At 37.2% G+C, this 12,222-nt stretch overlaps 1 long non-coding RNA gene across 1 annotated transcript in view; it reads right to left on the bottom strand.

The window, feature by feature from the left end:
* The window catches only part of LOC128316233 (uncharacterized), a 33,704-nt gene that overhangs the window by 14,487 nt on the left and 6,995 nt on the right, over positions 1-12,222 (bottom strand). Inside the window, exon 2 of the long non-coding RNA XR_008299833.1 lies at positions 10,259-10,369. This is a non-coding gene — a long non-coding RNA (uncharacterized LOC128316233). The remainder of the gene's footprint in view (positions 1-10,258; positions 10,370-12,222) is intronic.

Genomic DNA, 12,222 nt, shown 5'->3' with positions numbered 1-12,222 from the left:
GACGCTTAACCGACTGAGCCACCCAGATGCCCCTCAATATAGTGTTTTTAAGATTAGTTAATGTTGCATGTATCTGTAGTTCCTTTTTATTGCTTTATAATACTCCACTGTGTAGCTATACTGTTCACCTAACGAATGGGTTTACAGCTTTTAACTAATATAAATAAAACTTCTATGAAAATTTCTTTACACATTGTTTTGTGCATATGTTTTCATTTCTTGGGTAAATATCTTAGAAAATAATTGGCAAATCATATGGTAAACACTTAATGAACTTTTAATGAGGCTGGCAAACTTGTACAATGTAGCTGTAGCATTTTATATGAAAGTTCCAGTTGTTTTGCATCCTTGCCAGCACTAGCTATAGTCTTCTTTTTTAAGCTATTATAATAGTTATGTAATGCAATGACATGGTTTTATTTTGCATGTTACTGGTGACTGATATTAATCTCTTTGTGTGCCTTTGGCTATTTATATGTCTTATGTGAAGTACCTATCAAAACTTCTGCCCATTTTGTAGTTGGATTGTTTGCTTTCTTGTTACAAGTTGTAAGCATTTTTTTCTGTCCCAATATTTTAATAGATTTTTTAAATTTTATTAGAGAGAATGCACATGTGAGCGATGGAGAAGGGCTTAGGGAGACAGAGAGAGAGAATCTTAAGCAGGCTCCATGCTGAGTGTGGATCCCAACGCAGGGCTGAATCCCACAATCCTGGGATTATGACCTGAGTGGAAATCAAGAGTTGGATGCTCAGCTGACTGAACCACCCACGCATCACTAGATTTTATTTTTTAAAGCAGTTTTACATTCATAACAAAATGGAGCAGAAGGTAGAGATTTTGCATCGATCCCCTTCCCTCACACATGCACAGCCTCCTGCATTATCAACATCCTCTCTAAGCATTTTAACTATAAATATTTTATGTAAATGTAAATAACATATTTTTAATACTAATCTTTTATCAAATATATGTATTGTAAATATTTTCTCCAAACCTAAAAGGTTTTTTTCTTAACAGTAATTTTTAAAGAGCAAAAGTTTTAAATTTTTATGATGTCCATTTTCTAATTTTTTCCTTAATATTTCATACATTTTGTATCACACCTATATAAGGAGATTTTGTCTACCCTAAAATCAAAAAATTTCTTGTGTTTTTCTTAGAAGAGTTATTTAGGTCATTGTTCCATTTCAACTTAATTTTTCTGTATGATGAGAGGAATAGTTGGGGTTAATTTTTCCTCCATGTGGATATCCAGTTTCTCCAGTATCATTTACTGAAAAGAGTAATTTTCCTCATTGAGTTATTTGACTAGTTTATAAAAAAAAAATCAGTTGACCACAAATGTGTGTCTATTTCTGAACATTCTTTTCTATTGACTAAATATCCATGCCTATGCTAAAATAAAATAGTCTTGATTATGATAGCTTTGTATTAAATTCTTGAAGTCAGACAGTAAGAGTGTTTCAACTTTGTACATTTTTCATATTGTTTTGGATACTAGAAATCGTTTATGTTTGTTGGCCATCAAAAAGCCAGCTATTGAGTTTGTTGGGGAATAGCAGAGGAATTGGATTTCAGGACAAATAAACTATGGTGAACCAGAAGCAAGTATGGAGAACAGAGATGGGCTTACTTTTACAGAAGAAAGGAGGAAGCTGAGAGGAGTGTTTCACTGAGTTCTCATTAGCTGGGCTGTTGCTGGACAAGGAGAAACTCTTCCTTCCCACTGCTGGGGTATGTAAAGTAAGTTTCCTCTTGGGAAATATCAGGTAGACTTCTTGCAGTGACTGACAGTACATGAAAGATCACCCTTTGGGGCTTCCTGATTCCATTTTAAATGAGGTTTTCTTTTATTTATTTTCACATTTCCCCCTTTTGATTAAGATCTTTCCTCAAAACACTACTGCTCAAGATCAGGGTGTTTGTTTTTTTAATGTTTATTTATTTTTTGAAGAGAGAGCAAGAGAGAGAGAGAGAGAGAGGGAGACAGGGGATTCAAAGTGGGTTCTGCACTGACAGAGCTCAGTGTGGGGCTCAAACTCACGAACCATGACCTGAGCTGAAGTCAGATGCTTAACTGACTGAGCCACCCAGGTGCCCCAAGATCAGGTTTTTGATATTCAGTGGTTTTGTCCCTTGGTGCCAGAAAGGACATTTACAGGTTGTCCTGTTTCACGTCAGAGGGAAAGTGCACAGATTGCAAACCATTGAGGTCATATTTGACTAAAAGGAAGGGAATGAGGGCAAAATCTCAGGTATTTTCCAGCTGAGGTCTATATCTTATCAAGGTTGTAAGCATTGGATATCATCTCTAAGTGAGGAGCTAACACCACCCACCTGGGTGCATCACTTCTGTAGAGATTTGACCACACGCACAATGTTTAAAAATGATTATATAACAGGACAATGACTCCAGTTTGTATGTAGTTCTAAACCAGGAGCAACCAGGTTACTTCAACCTGGTTGAAGGCAACCAGCTAAAGAAGTATGGCTATGGTTAGAGAAGGGTTAAAACAGGCATGAGAACATCTGGCTGTAACAGCATAACTGAATAGGTCTTGCAGATATAATTTTGGGATACTTGCTTACTGATAAGACCAAGGGATCCCTGGCATCATGAATAGACTGGAGTTTCTGATTATAGATCCAATAGTCAGAGAGTTTTCCTCTTTTTTGCAACAAATTGGGTCAAGAAAATAAAGAAGGAAACAAGGTAAGCAGCAACAGCAAGAAAAAGGCATACAAGCCTGGTTCTGTCATCCCGGGAAAACTATCTCCTTGAGCTGCTGCAGTTCCTGGAAATCTTTATTTTCAGGTCACCCGTTGGTGTCAGGTCCAGTCAGGGTTTGGTGCCTTCTTTAGATGCAACACATGGATCCAAGAGTCTACTCCTTGGAGTTTGGCTGCATAAGCGTTGGTCAGCAGTACCTGAGAGGGGCCTTTCCAACAGAGGTGCAGTCTTTCTGGAGATATCGCTTCCGATAGACAAAATCTCCAGGCTGCAAGGTGCGATGCTTAAGGTCTTCGCCCCCTGGGGTGTACTGTGTAAAGATTGTTCTACTAAAGCGTGGCTAAACAGGACTTTACAATAACGTCAAAAGGGGTAGACCAGAGATTTAGAAGGATTAATGGCAGTGCCTTTGGCCAAGGTATCTGAAGGGTCTCTGCAAATTTTGCTAATTGGGTCTTAATTATGCAGTTTTTGTGTTTGAGGACTGAGGGTGGTAAACACAGTGGAAGTGTAAAACTGGCCAACCAAACAGCACAGACCTTTACAAGCATTTGCCCAGTGAAGTGAGTTCCCCCATCACTATGAAGTTCCAGGGCGGTTCCTCAGGTGGGGATAATCTTTTCTAGTAGATCAAGATCTTTTCTTGTTCTGAAATGAGGGGCCCCGAATATCAAACCTCCTTTAGGGAATGTAAAGTACCTGGGAGCAGTGTGGACAGGTTTTCTTGAATTGCATTTTGGCAGGTGGGGTAGGCAAGCAAAGTAGGCACTTTTTGCAGCCATATTAATATTTCGCCACCAGTGTTGATCCATGAAGATTATCATTTTTTTCCCAGTATGCCAATGATTCAATGCATGGGTAGCAGTCAGTAATGGAAATTCAGAGTCTCTGGCAAGACTGGATTATTATTTGGCCTAAGCCGGAGTTTTCTTTTTTTAACCAAAAAACAATTAGTAGATTTCCAATATTGGTTTTCCTTTTCTAGATCCAAGTGTTGGGCATCTCTGCTCAACATTTCTAGATTATCATTTGGAGGAACATCTCTTGGGCCATGACAGGAGTTTGGTTATTGGCTCCTTTGAGAGCAATGCTCTTTGTGGCGTTCTAAAGTCATGAGCTACTGCAAAGCATACCTATTGTCCTATAGAAATATGCAGTTTTGTTTTTGGCTAAAATACAGGCGAAGTAAGACAGTTCAGACTGTTGGGCCGAGGTAACCAAGGGCAGATGACTTCAAAAGGAGTTGATATAGCATATCCAGGAGTTTCTGGTAAGACATCAGGCAGGGTCAGGGGGGTGATCTATTAAATAGTCCTGAGAGCACCATCCACAGAAGAGGGAGGGAGGGTAGCAGGGTGAAGATTAGTTATGTGGGGAGTGGGTAAGTGTGATGAGAGTTTAGGAGGGAGAGGAAAATAGGAAGTTGGTCATTGGGATGATCAAGAGCAGGGGATTTCTTTACGCTTTCCTTTAGGGTTTTAAAGGATAAATCATCCTGATCTTCCCAAATGATAGGGTCATATGTGTTGTTTTTTTCATACAGTAGCCTGCTTGTCTGAGAAAACCTTGTAAATGACACTTAATTTTCGGTTTGGGCAAGTTGAAGATGCCATGGAAACTATTTGGATCTAAATGGAGCCCTTGTTCTGAAATTGGGTGCCCCAAATAGCAAAGTTTAGTGTAAGCAAATTGCAATTTCTCCATGAAGACTTTGCGTCCCCTTAAGGCTAAAAGTTTTAACAGGTGGATGCTATCTTCCTGTGAAGAGCCCTGAGAAGGAGAGCACAGAAAGCAAGTCGTCTGCAAATGGTCAGAAAACAGAGCCTTCAGGTAACTCTGTATCATCTAAAACTGCTTTTAAATTTTGGGAGAAGTAGAAAGGACTTTTGGTAAATCCTTGGGCATTACTGTGAAGTTGTAATGTTTTCTGTCCTAAATAAAGGCAAAGAGATTTTCTGTCCTAAATAAAGGCAGGTCTTATCCCCAGGGCAGAAGTAACGAGGCCCTGAACCTTCTTATAATATTTTATTATAATCTTTTATTATTGGGGTGTGATGCTCTACAGAAGATACAGTAGGGAACAATTGTTAATATCTTTAAAATTAGGTCTAGTGTTTTCAGAGATGGAACAAAGATGATGAAGCGTTATTAGATTCATCTGGTTGCCGATTTTGGTTGCTGCTATCATATTCTAGAATTATCTCCCCCTTTCAGGAGAAAGAAATTCTAGCATGATATTTCTCTTAAGAAATCTCAGCCCAAAAAGAATAGAGGTGAAAGAAGTAAGGAGAAAAGGATGAGTATCTCTTAGAGGGCTTAAATAAAAGGGCACTGGTTGAGAGACAGGAATACATTGAGTTTTATCAGAAATGCCTGGTATTTGAACCATTTGAATACTCTGAGGCAGGGGTTATTTAATAACAGTGGGACTGAGCTCCAGTGGTATAGCCTTGCTGTCAATAAACACAGAAAGAGCATCATTTCCAAACTTAAGCATGTACAATGAACTGTAAATATAAGTAAGTTAGAGATTCTCTGATACTCATATATATAACACAGCTGGGGCCACTCTGTTCGCATCCTGTCTCCTACACCTGCTCTCCAGTAACAGGAGAGACTGCTGTGGTCAGGTTTGCTCTTTGTGACTGTATTAGTCAGGGTTTTCCAGAGAAACAATTTCTATCTCTATATCTACCTATCTACCTATCTGTATTTATAGACAGAGAAGGGAAGGGGTCAGAAGGGGAAGGGAGAGAGGGAAAGATTTAACTTTAAGGCCCTGGGCCATATGATTTTGGGGGCTACTGAGTCCCAAATCCTTATAACAAGTCCGAAGGCTGGAAGCTGAGAATTTCTATTCTGCAGACTTGAAACAAAAGTTCTTCTTTGAGAAAACTGTCTTTGCTCTCAAGGCTTATAACTGATTGGATGAGGCTCCCTCAAATTTAGGGGAGGGAGGAGGGAGTTAATCTGCATTACTCAAAGTCTACTGATTTAAATGTTCATCACATCTAAAAAAGGCTTTACAAAGCAGCATATCTACAGGTGTTTGACCAAACAACTGGGCAACATTGCATAGGCAAATTGATGTAAAAATTAACCATCACAGAGACCCTGCCACTCCTTGGCCATAGCTAATTGAGAAAAGATGCACAATTTAAGCTTAGACTAATCCGGTCTCTCTCGTGGAAATTTATTGAGGGAGCCTAAGAGACTCTTGTGGGTCTTTATTGATCCCTTGACCTAAAAAGTTATATACTGGAAGTATTCAAAGGAGCAGAAGAACGAAGCAGACATGCAGAGACAAGGAGGAGCAAGAGACTAAGTGTACTCAGAGAGGCCCAGTGAATTCTCTTCTAGGGCTTGGCTGTATTTCCTGCCCTTAGATTTTGTGAGACAGTAGAGATTTTTGTTTTTCAGATGAATCTTTGTCTACTTAAGTTACTTTGGGTGAGTTTATATTCTTTACCATCAAATCATCCCTAAGATACCATTTGCATCCGCCATATTTTTTTGCTCATTTGAGCAGTCAACTGTCAGAAGTTGCCAAGGAATCTATTAAGAACAGAGAAGGGTTTATTGGATTTGGTGTCAGAATTAAATTTCTCACCTTGACAAGCCTCAGTCAAGGGGAAGGACATTATTCCATATGGAGTAGATTGAAGAAAGCATGTGATAGAAACTGTGAATATAGACAACACTTTCAAGATGTTTAATGATGAAGGGGAGCAGAGAAATCAATCATTATCTTCAGGGTTATGTGGAATACAAAGATTTTTTTTTTTAGTGGGTACAGTTGTTTGTTTTAAAGAGAAGCAGATATATGAGGATATTTTTCGTTAGAAAGGAAACAAGATGATGCAGAGGAGAATGGGTAATTGTGGTGGTCAAGCCTTCATGAAGGTGAGAGTGGTGGAGTGTCGGAACATGCGAGGAGAGCAGGTTCTCCCCATAGTGAAAGAAGTGAGCATGGTATAGCTGTCAACGTGTGACTAAGGGCAGGCTGGTAATTGTGGAGGCTGCATCTAGTTTCCTGTTACAAACCAAGTTCAATCACCTGAGGAAGGGAGGAGAGTGAGCAAGTTTAATACAGATAGAATAAAGGTGAAATATTTCTCTCAGAGGGTAGGAAGAAAAACACTAAGGAAGATATATGTGATGGCACTGCTGTGACTGAATAACTCAAAATGACCAAGATACCTGGAGTGATTCCTTGTGACTATATTCTGTGTCCTCCAAATGGAAAGACCTGCTTATCTGTCATGAGTGTAAAATAGCAATAATTACATTTGGTTGCTATTTTTGAGCACCTTATCTATGTGTTTTTACAGTTGTACATGGCATCCGTGAGGTCGGTTATTTACTGCTATAGAAACTGTCCAAGAGAATTCTATTAATTCTACCAAGATCACAGTTAGTGATGGGTTGGGTAAAAATTCAAATACTATTCTTTCCGATTTCATTATCCCCTGGTCCGTCTACTAGGCCACACTCTCTCCATAATGGATATTGTAGTTGTTGACAGCACCAGGGAATGGGGGGTCCCGGGGGTAGAGATAGGAGGGAAAGGGCAAGGAAGGAGGAAGTTGTTGCAGAAACTGGAAAGGAGGTAAACTCCACATTTGCACAGGGAACAACCCGAGAGTATGGGCTGATTTTGCATTCAGCTGATGGAGTGTCCACATCATGGGTCTAGACTCTTATGTACAGTCTAGATATCTCTGGAAAGCAAAAATCTTGTTACTTGGTCAATACCAAATCACAATTATTGAATGCAGACAAGCTGGGTTTTTTTGACCCATTTGGTTGTTATATACTAACTTTCAAATCCTTTTACTATATCTTCATTTCATAAAACTAGTACAAGTATGTGAGATGTAGTCATCTCTATGACCAGTTGCTATTTATTCAATGCAACAAGAAGGAAGTGCAATTCCTGTGTTTCCAAAATGCCACATGTCCAGGTTTGTACTTCATGTGTTCCACCAGTGAAACCACAAGAGGGCAGTGGAAATCCACCCATTAAAGTTGGCAGGGGTTCTGCAAAATTTTTGCTCTCAGACTTTTAAAAGTAATTTAAAAATTGTGAATCCCCTCAGAGAATTGATAACTAAATTTAAGATATTTAAAATTCAGCATCTTTATTTACGTTGGTATCTAAAAATTTTCAAGATGAAGGCATAATTTTTATGTTACAGCATGTCATTTCTCATACATTTTTAAATACTGACATTTTGAAATGTATATAATATTTTCTATACATCCAAAGGAATATAAACACATGACAATTTGATAGATATCACCATCCATATAAAAGTTAAGATGGTGGGGTACAGAGGAGGGAGGTCCCAAGGGACTGTGCTTTCTATGGGTGATGGTCCTCTACTCCTGCCCTGCCTGGACTCACCCTTGTATGTAACTAATTTAAAAACAAAAATAAACAAACTTTGTAATCCCTAAAAAATCATAAATTGAAAACAAACAACCTTTGTAATTCCTTAAAAAAGTTATAAGGAAAATCTTCCTTTAAAAATTGGAAAATTTGTACTTTTCTACTTCTTATATATAAATTCCACTTCCATCACAACATATATACTTGTAGGGTTTTCTAGATTGCCCTTTCAACTTTTTCCTGCAACAAATAGAAAACTGAAAGAGTTTATATTAAAAAAAATCAAGTGACCATAATTATTAGTTATTACTAATATATAATTAATCATGATAGCATAAATATATTATGAAGGTTGATAATTATTGAACTTAAAAAGTAAAACTGTATTTGAAATGTAGATGTTGATGAGATGGATGAGGAGATGTTTATTTTAGAATGATACAGGATTCAGCATCAATTTTATTTCTTCTGTTCTGACAAACTTGATCACATAAATATGTAGATAAAAATGGAAAGTGTTTTGTTGAGGCAATAACATGATTCCTTAAACTCTTCCCATGTCATATGCTGATAATCACAGTGACTGAGCATCAGAAATGTTTTAATGGTCTAGTAGTTTAATGACTGGATTAGATACTCCTACTTGGTGTAATTGAAAACTACTTGATTTGGAAAATGCTTGTTCCCCATTCATGAGAGTCATTCACTTGTGTAAGTAGTATTTTGACTTGTCCCAGGGCTTGATGCTCCAGAGGTTTTTCAAATCATGGCACTGTCTCATGGTAAAACGAGGGATGAGTGAAGGACATGCATTTCATTTTGTATATTGGGAGAAAGGCAGTTATGTAGATGGAATGGGCAAGAAAAACCAGCATTGTCTTCAACCCCAAGGATGTCTTCAGGCAGAACAATTTTAGGACATACTACAAAGGAAACAAGCAAATCTGGAAATCATGGGCACAGTGAAAAGTATTAATGTAAGCTAGTTGGAAGTTTGTTGTCTAACTAAAAACAAAATACAAGGCTTTTATCACATCTAGACCTTTGAGATCAATTGAGTTGAGAACATGTGATGAACATTGAGAAGGATGCAAGCCCCATATTTCATTTGTATCTAAATAAACATCCTGTTTATTTCTTCAAGGAAGAAATTTCTTTCTCCAAATCAATATATTTATTAATTCGTACCTTCTTTTTTTTTAAGTTTATTTATTTTGAGAGAGAGAGAGAGAGAGAGAAAGAGAGAGCATGCACTCTGGACAGAGAGAGGGAAAGCATCTCAAGAAGGTTCCGCCCAACGTGGGGTTCAAACTATGAGATCATGACCTGAGCCAAAATGAAGAGTCAGAGGCTTAACCAACTGAGCCACCCAGGTGTCCCTATTAGTTCATACCTTCTTTTAATTCTTGTTCATTTTACAATAGATATGATTTTGTATTCTGCATTTTAACTGTTTGAAATATACTTTTTAATTTTTATGGAAATTAAAAATACACATATTATAAAGACATAGATACCTCCAGAAACCTATTATGAAAAAGAATAGTCCTCTGTCTGCCTCACTTACCCCTCACATTATTTGCCTGCCTTTTTAGACTCTCCTGCCTGATCCAATGGCTGTAATTAACATATACCTAAATACAATGTGTGTAAGGCTACTTCTCAGTCTTACCATTTTAGGCATTCACTATTAACTTTTCATTTAGAAAGAAGAGGATTTAGTTCAGTTTTACTCTATCTTAGTCCCACACAGAGTTGCCATGGTGATCTTTCCTGTATAGATAGAACCTTAATAGAAATAATATTCAGTTTTCATATTATGATGACCTAGTAAACACTGTTTGCTGCTGAGTCAAACAAACAGTACATTGTGATTACTCTGTCTCCTCTACACAATATTTTGTTTTCCTTGGAATTATGTCTTATTTATCATTTACATAGCTTTATGTACTCAACTCACTTCCAAATTCTCCCTCAATTGTACAAATCTTCAATTAATGTGTTCCAACACATTGAGTACTCTTCCAATTCCATCTTTAAGAAGCCTTTTCCAAGTCTACTGATTTTTCTCATTTGGGATGGGTGGGCCTCTAGCTTCTTGCACAGAGATAGTCTTAGGATCTTCCTTTACCTCGTTTTGGGATCCTGTTTGATTCCCTCCTGTGTTGGAGGTTCATGGATCACATACGTCCTTTCTTGGTTTATCCCCTTATTTTTGTGGAGCATATCCTCCAACAGCATTCTGAAAAAGGGTAAATAGGAATTAAGTTTCTGATAGCGTATTTCTAAAAATGTGTTTTTTCAAACCTCCAACTTAATGGATAATAGGGAAGACATCAGAATTCTAGGTTGAAAATCCTTTTTGCTTTTTTTGTAATCAATGTGTTTAGTAGAACATGATACATTCCAATCTTTGTCCTTATTTATGGCACATTTCTCCTACTTCTTTTATCCATTATGCCAGAAACACAGTCTTCCATATATTAACTTTTTCACTCCAGGGAACTGGTCTACTCACCACTCACAAATGTACATAATGTTTCATACTTCTGTGCCTTTTGATTGTATAATTTTCTGGGCCTTGAAACATATCTATTAGCAAAGACTTTGAATTCCTACTTGAGTTCCTATTTGCTTCATGCTATTATTACCATATACTTCTTAAAAAAACTTTATTTTTGAACATTTAGTGCAAACTTCCAGTAGCTTTGGGCCACTTTATATGTAAAGCATAGCAACCAATATTTAGGGAGATAACAAAAAACAAGACTTCATCACAACTTTAAAAGGGGAACACTACTTAAACCATGTATGATCTTTGTTTGAAATCGTAGAGAGGAATGACAGTATATGGTCTTCATGAAATTAGCATAGTGAAATTCCATATCTGGGGGATTTGTTATCTTCAGCTCAATTTTATTTTAATTAAAAAATCACATTTGTGTATAACTGAGAATGGGAGCGACTGATAACAATTGGGTTTTCATGTTTGAATTGAACAGGAATCTCAAAGTTAAAAGAGATTGCTTACTTTCAATCGCTTCGTTGCACACTATAAGTGGGCCGTCAAACTAAAAACAGCAATAGCAACAATTAACTTTTAAGGTTGGTTGCTTTGACATATACAGTTGAACTTGTAAGTTTCATTTAGATCTGGAGACATTTGGCCCCAAAATAAATTATTTATTACATTTTCCAAAGAATGAAAAAAAAAAAAAAACAAAACAAAACCAAAACCAAGTGTTTGCAGAGTCAAACTCCACAATGCAATAATTCGAATTACAGTTTTGTCTTCCTGTAAACAGTTTTATGCTACTCGCAATACAAAATTTGTGGGGATATGGGTTTTGAGCTGTTAGAAACTGGCTATTCGCTGGAGTGATACAACATTAAAGTAAAAATGTTTTGCCTGCTGGCATTTCAAGTGTGTTCACGTCATCCCTCCTTTCAAAAACTCATGTAAGCAACTCTCCCTTCAAAGCCAGTTTACTGTAGAATGTAAAAGCAGAGAAACTTACTAACTCATATTTCTTCACATAGCTTATGGGAAGGAGTTACAGTCATAACCACAGTTGATAGTAATATTTTTCACAATTTCAATTAGTGCTGAATCATGATTGTCATATTCTCTACGTAACTAACTCTTCTCTGTGAATTAAGCAGTGTATAAATTGGTATTAATCTATAGATGATTTCCAATTATGTCTCTTCCTTCTGCATATCAGCTGGAGTGTTTTGAGATACACGTTTAGAGTCTACGGGAGGAGGGTTAGTAAACTTTTTCTCTAAAATGCTGCAGAGTTAATATTTCAGGTTTTACAGGCCCTACATTCTCTGTTGCAACTACTGTTTGTAGCATCAAAGTAGCAAGAAACACTGTATAAAGGAAAGTGCCTGTGTTAAAAACCGTTATGAATGTTGAAATTTTAATTTCACATAATTTTCACATATCAGGAAATTTAGTGTTAATTATTATGAGTATTGTTATTTTTTTACCATTTGAAAGTATAAAAGCTGTTGTTAGCTAGGGGGCTCACAGGTGGTTGGTCAGATTTGGCCTGTGGGCCATAGTTTAATACCACCCCACCCCCATCT

Source organism: Acinonyx jubatus, chromosome A1 (assembly GCF_027475565.1).
Source record: "Acinonyx jubatus isolate Ajub_Pintada_27869175 chromosome A1, VMU_Ajub_asm_v1.0, whole genome shotgun sequence".
Taxonomy (NCBI): domain Eukaryota; kingdom Metazoa; phylum Chordata; class Mammalia; order Carnivora; family Felidae; genus Acinonyx; species Acinonyx jubatus.
The sequence above is the reverse complement of the archived record's forward strand: the minus strand, read 5'-3'. Positions and strand labels throughout refer to the sequence as shown.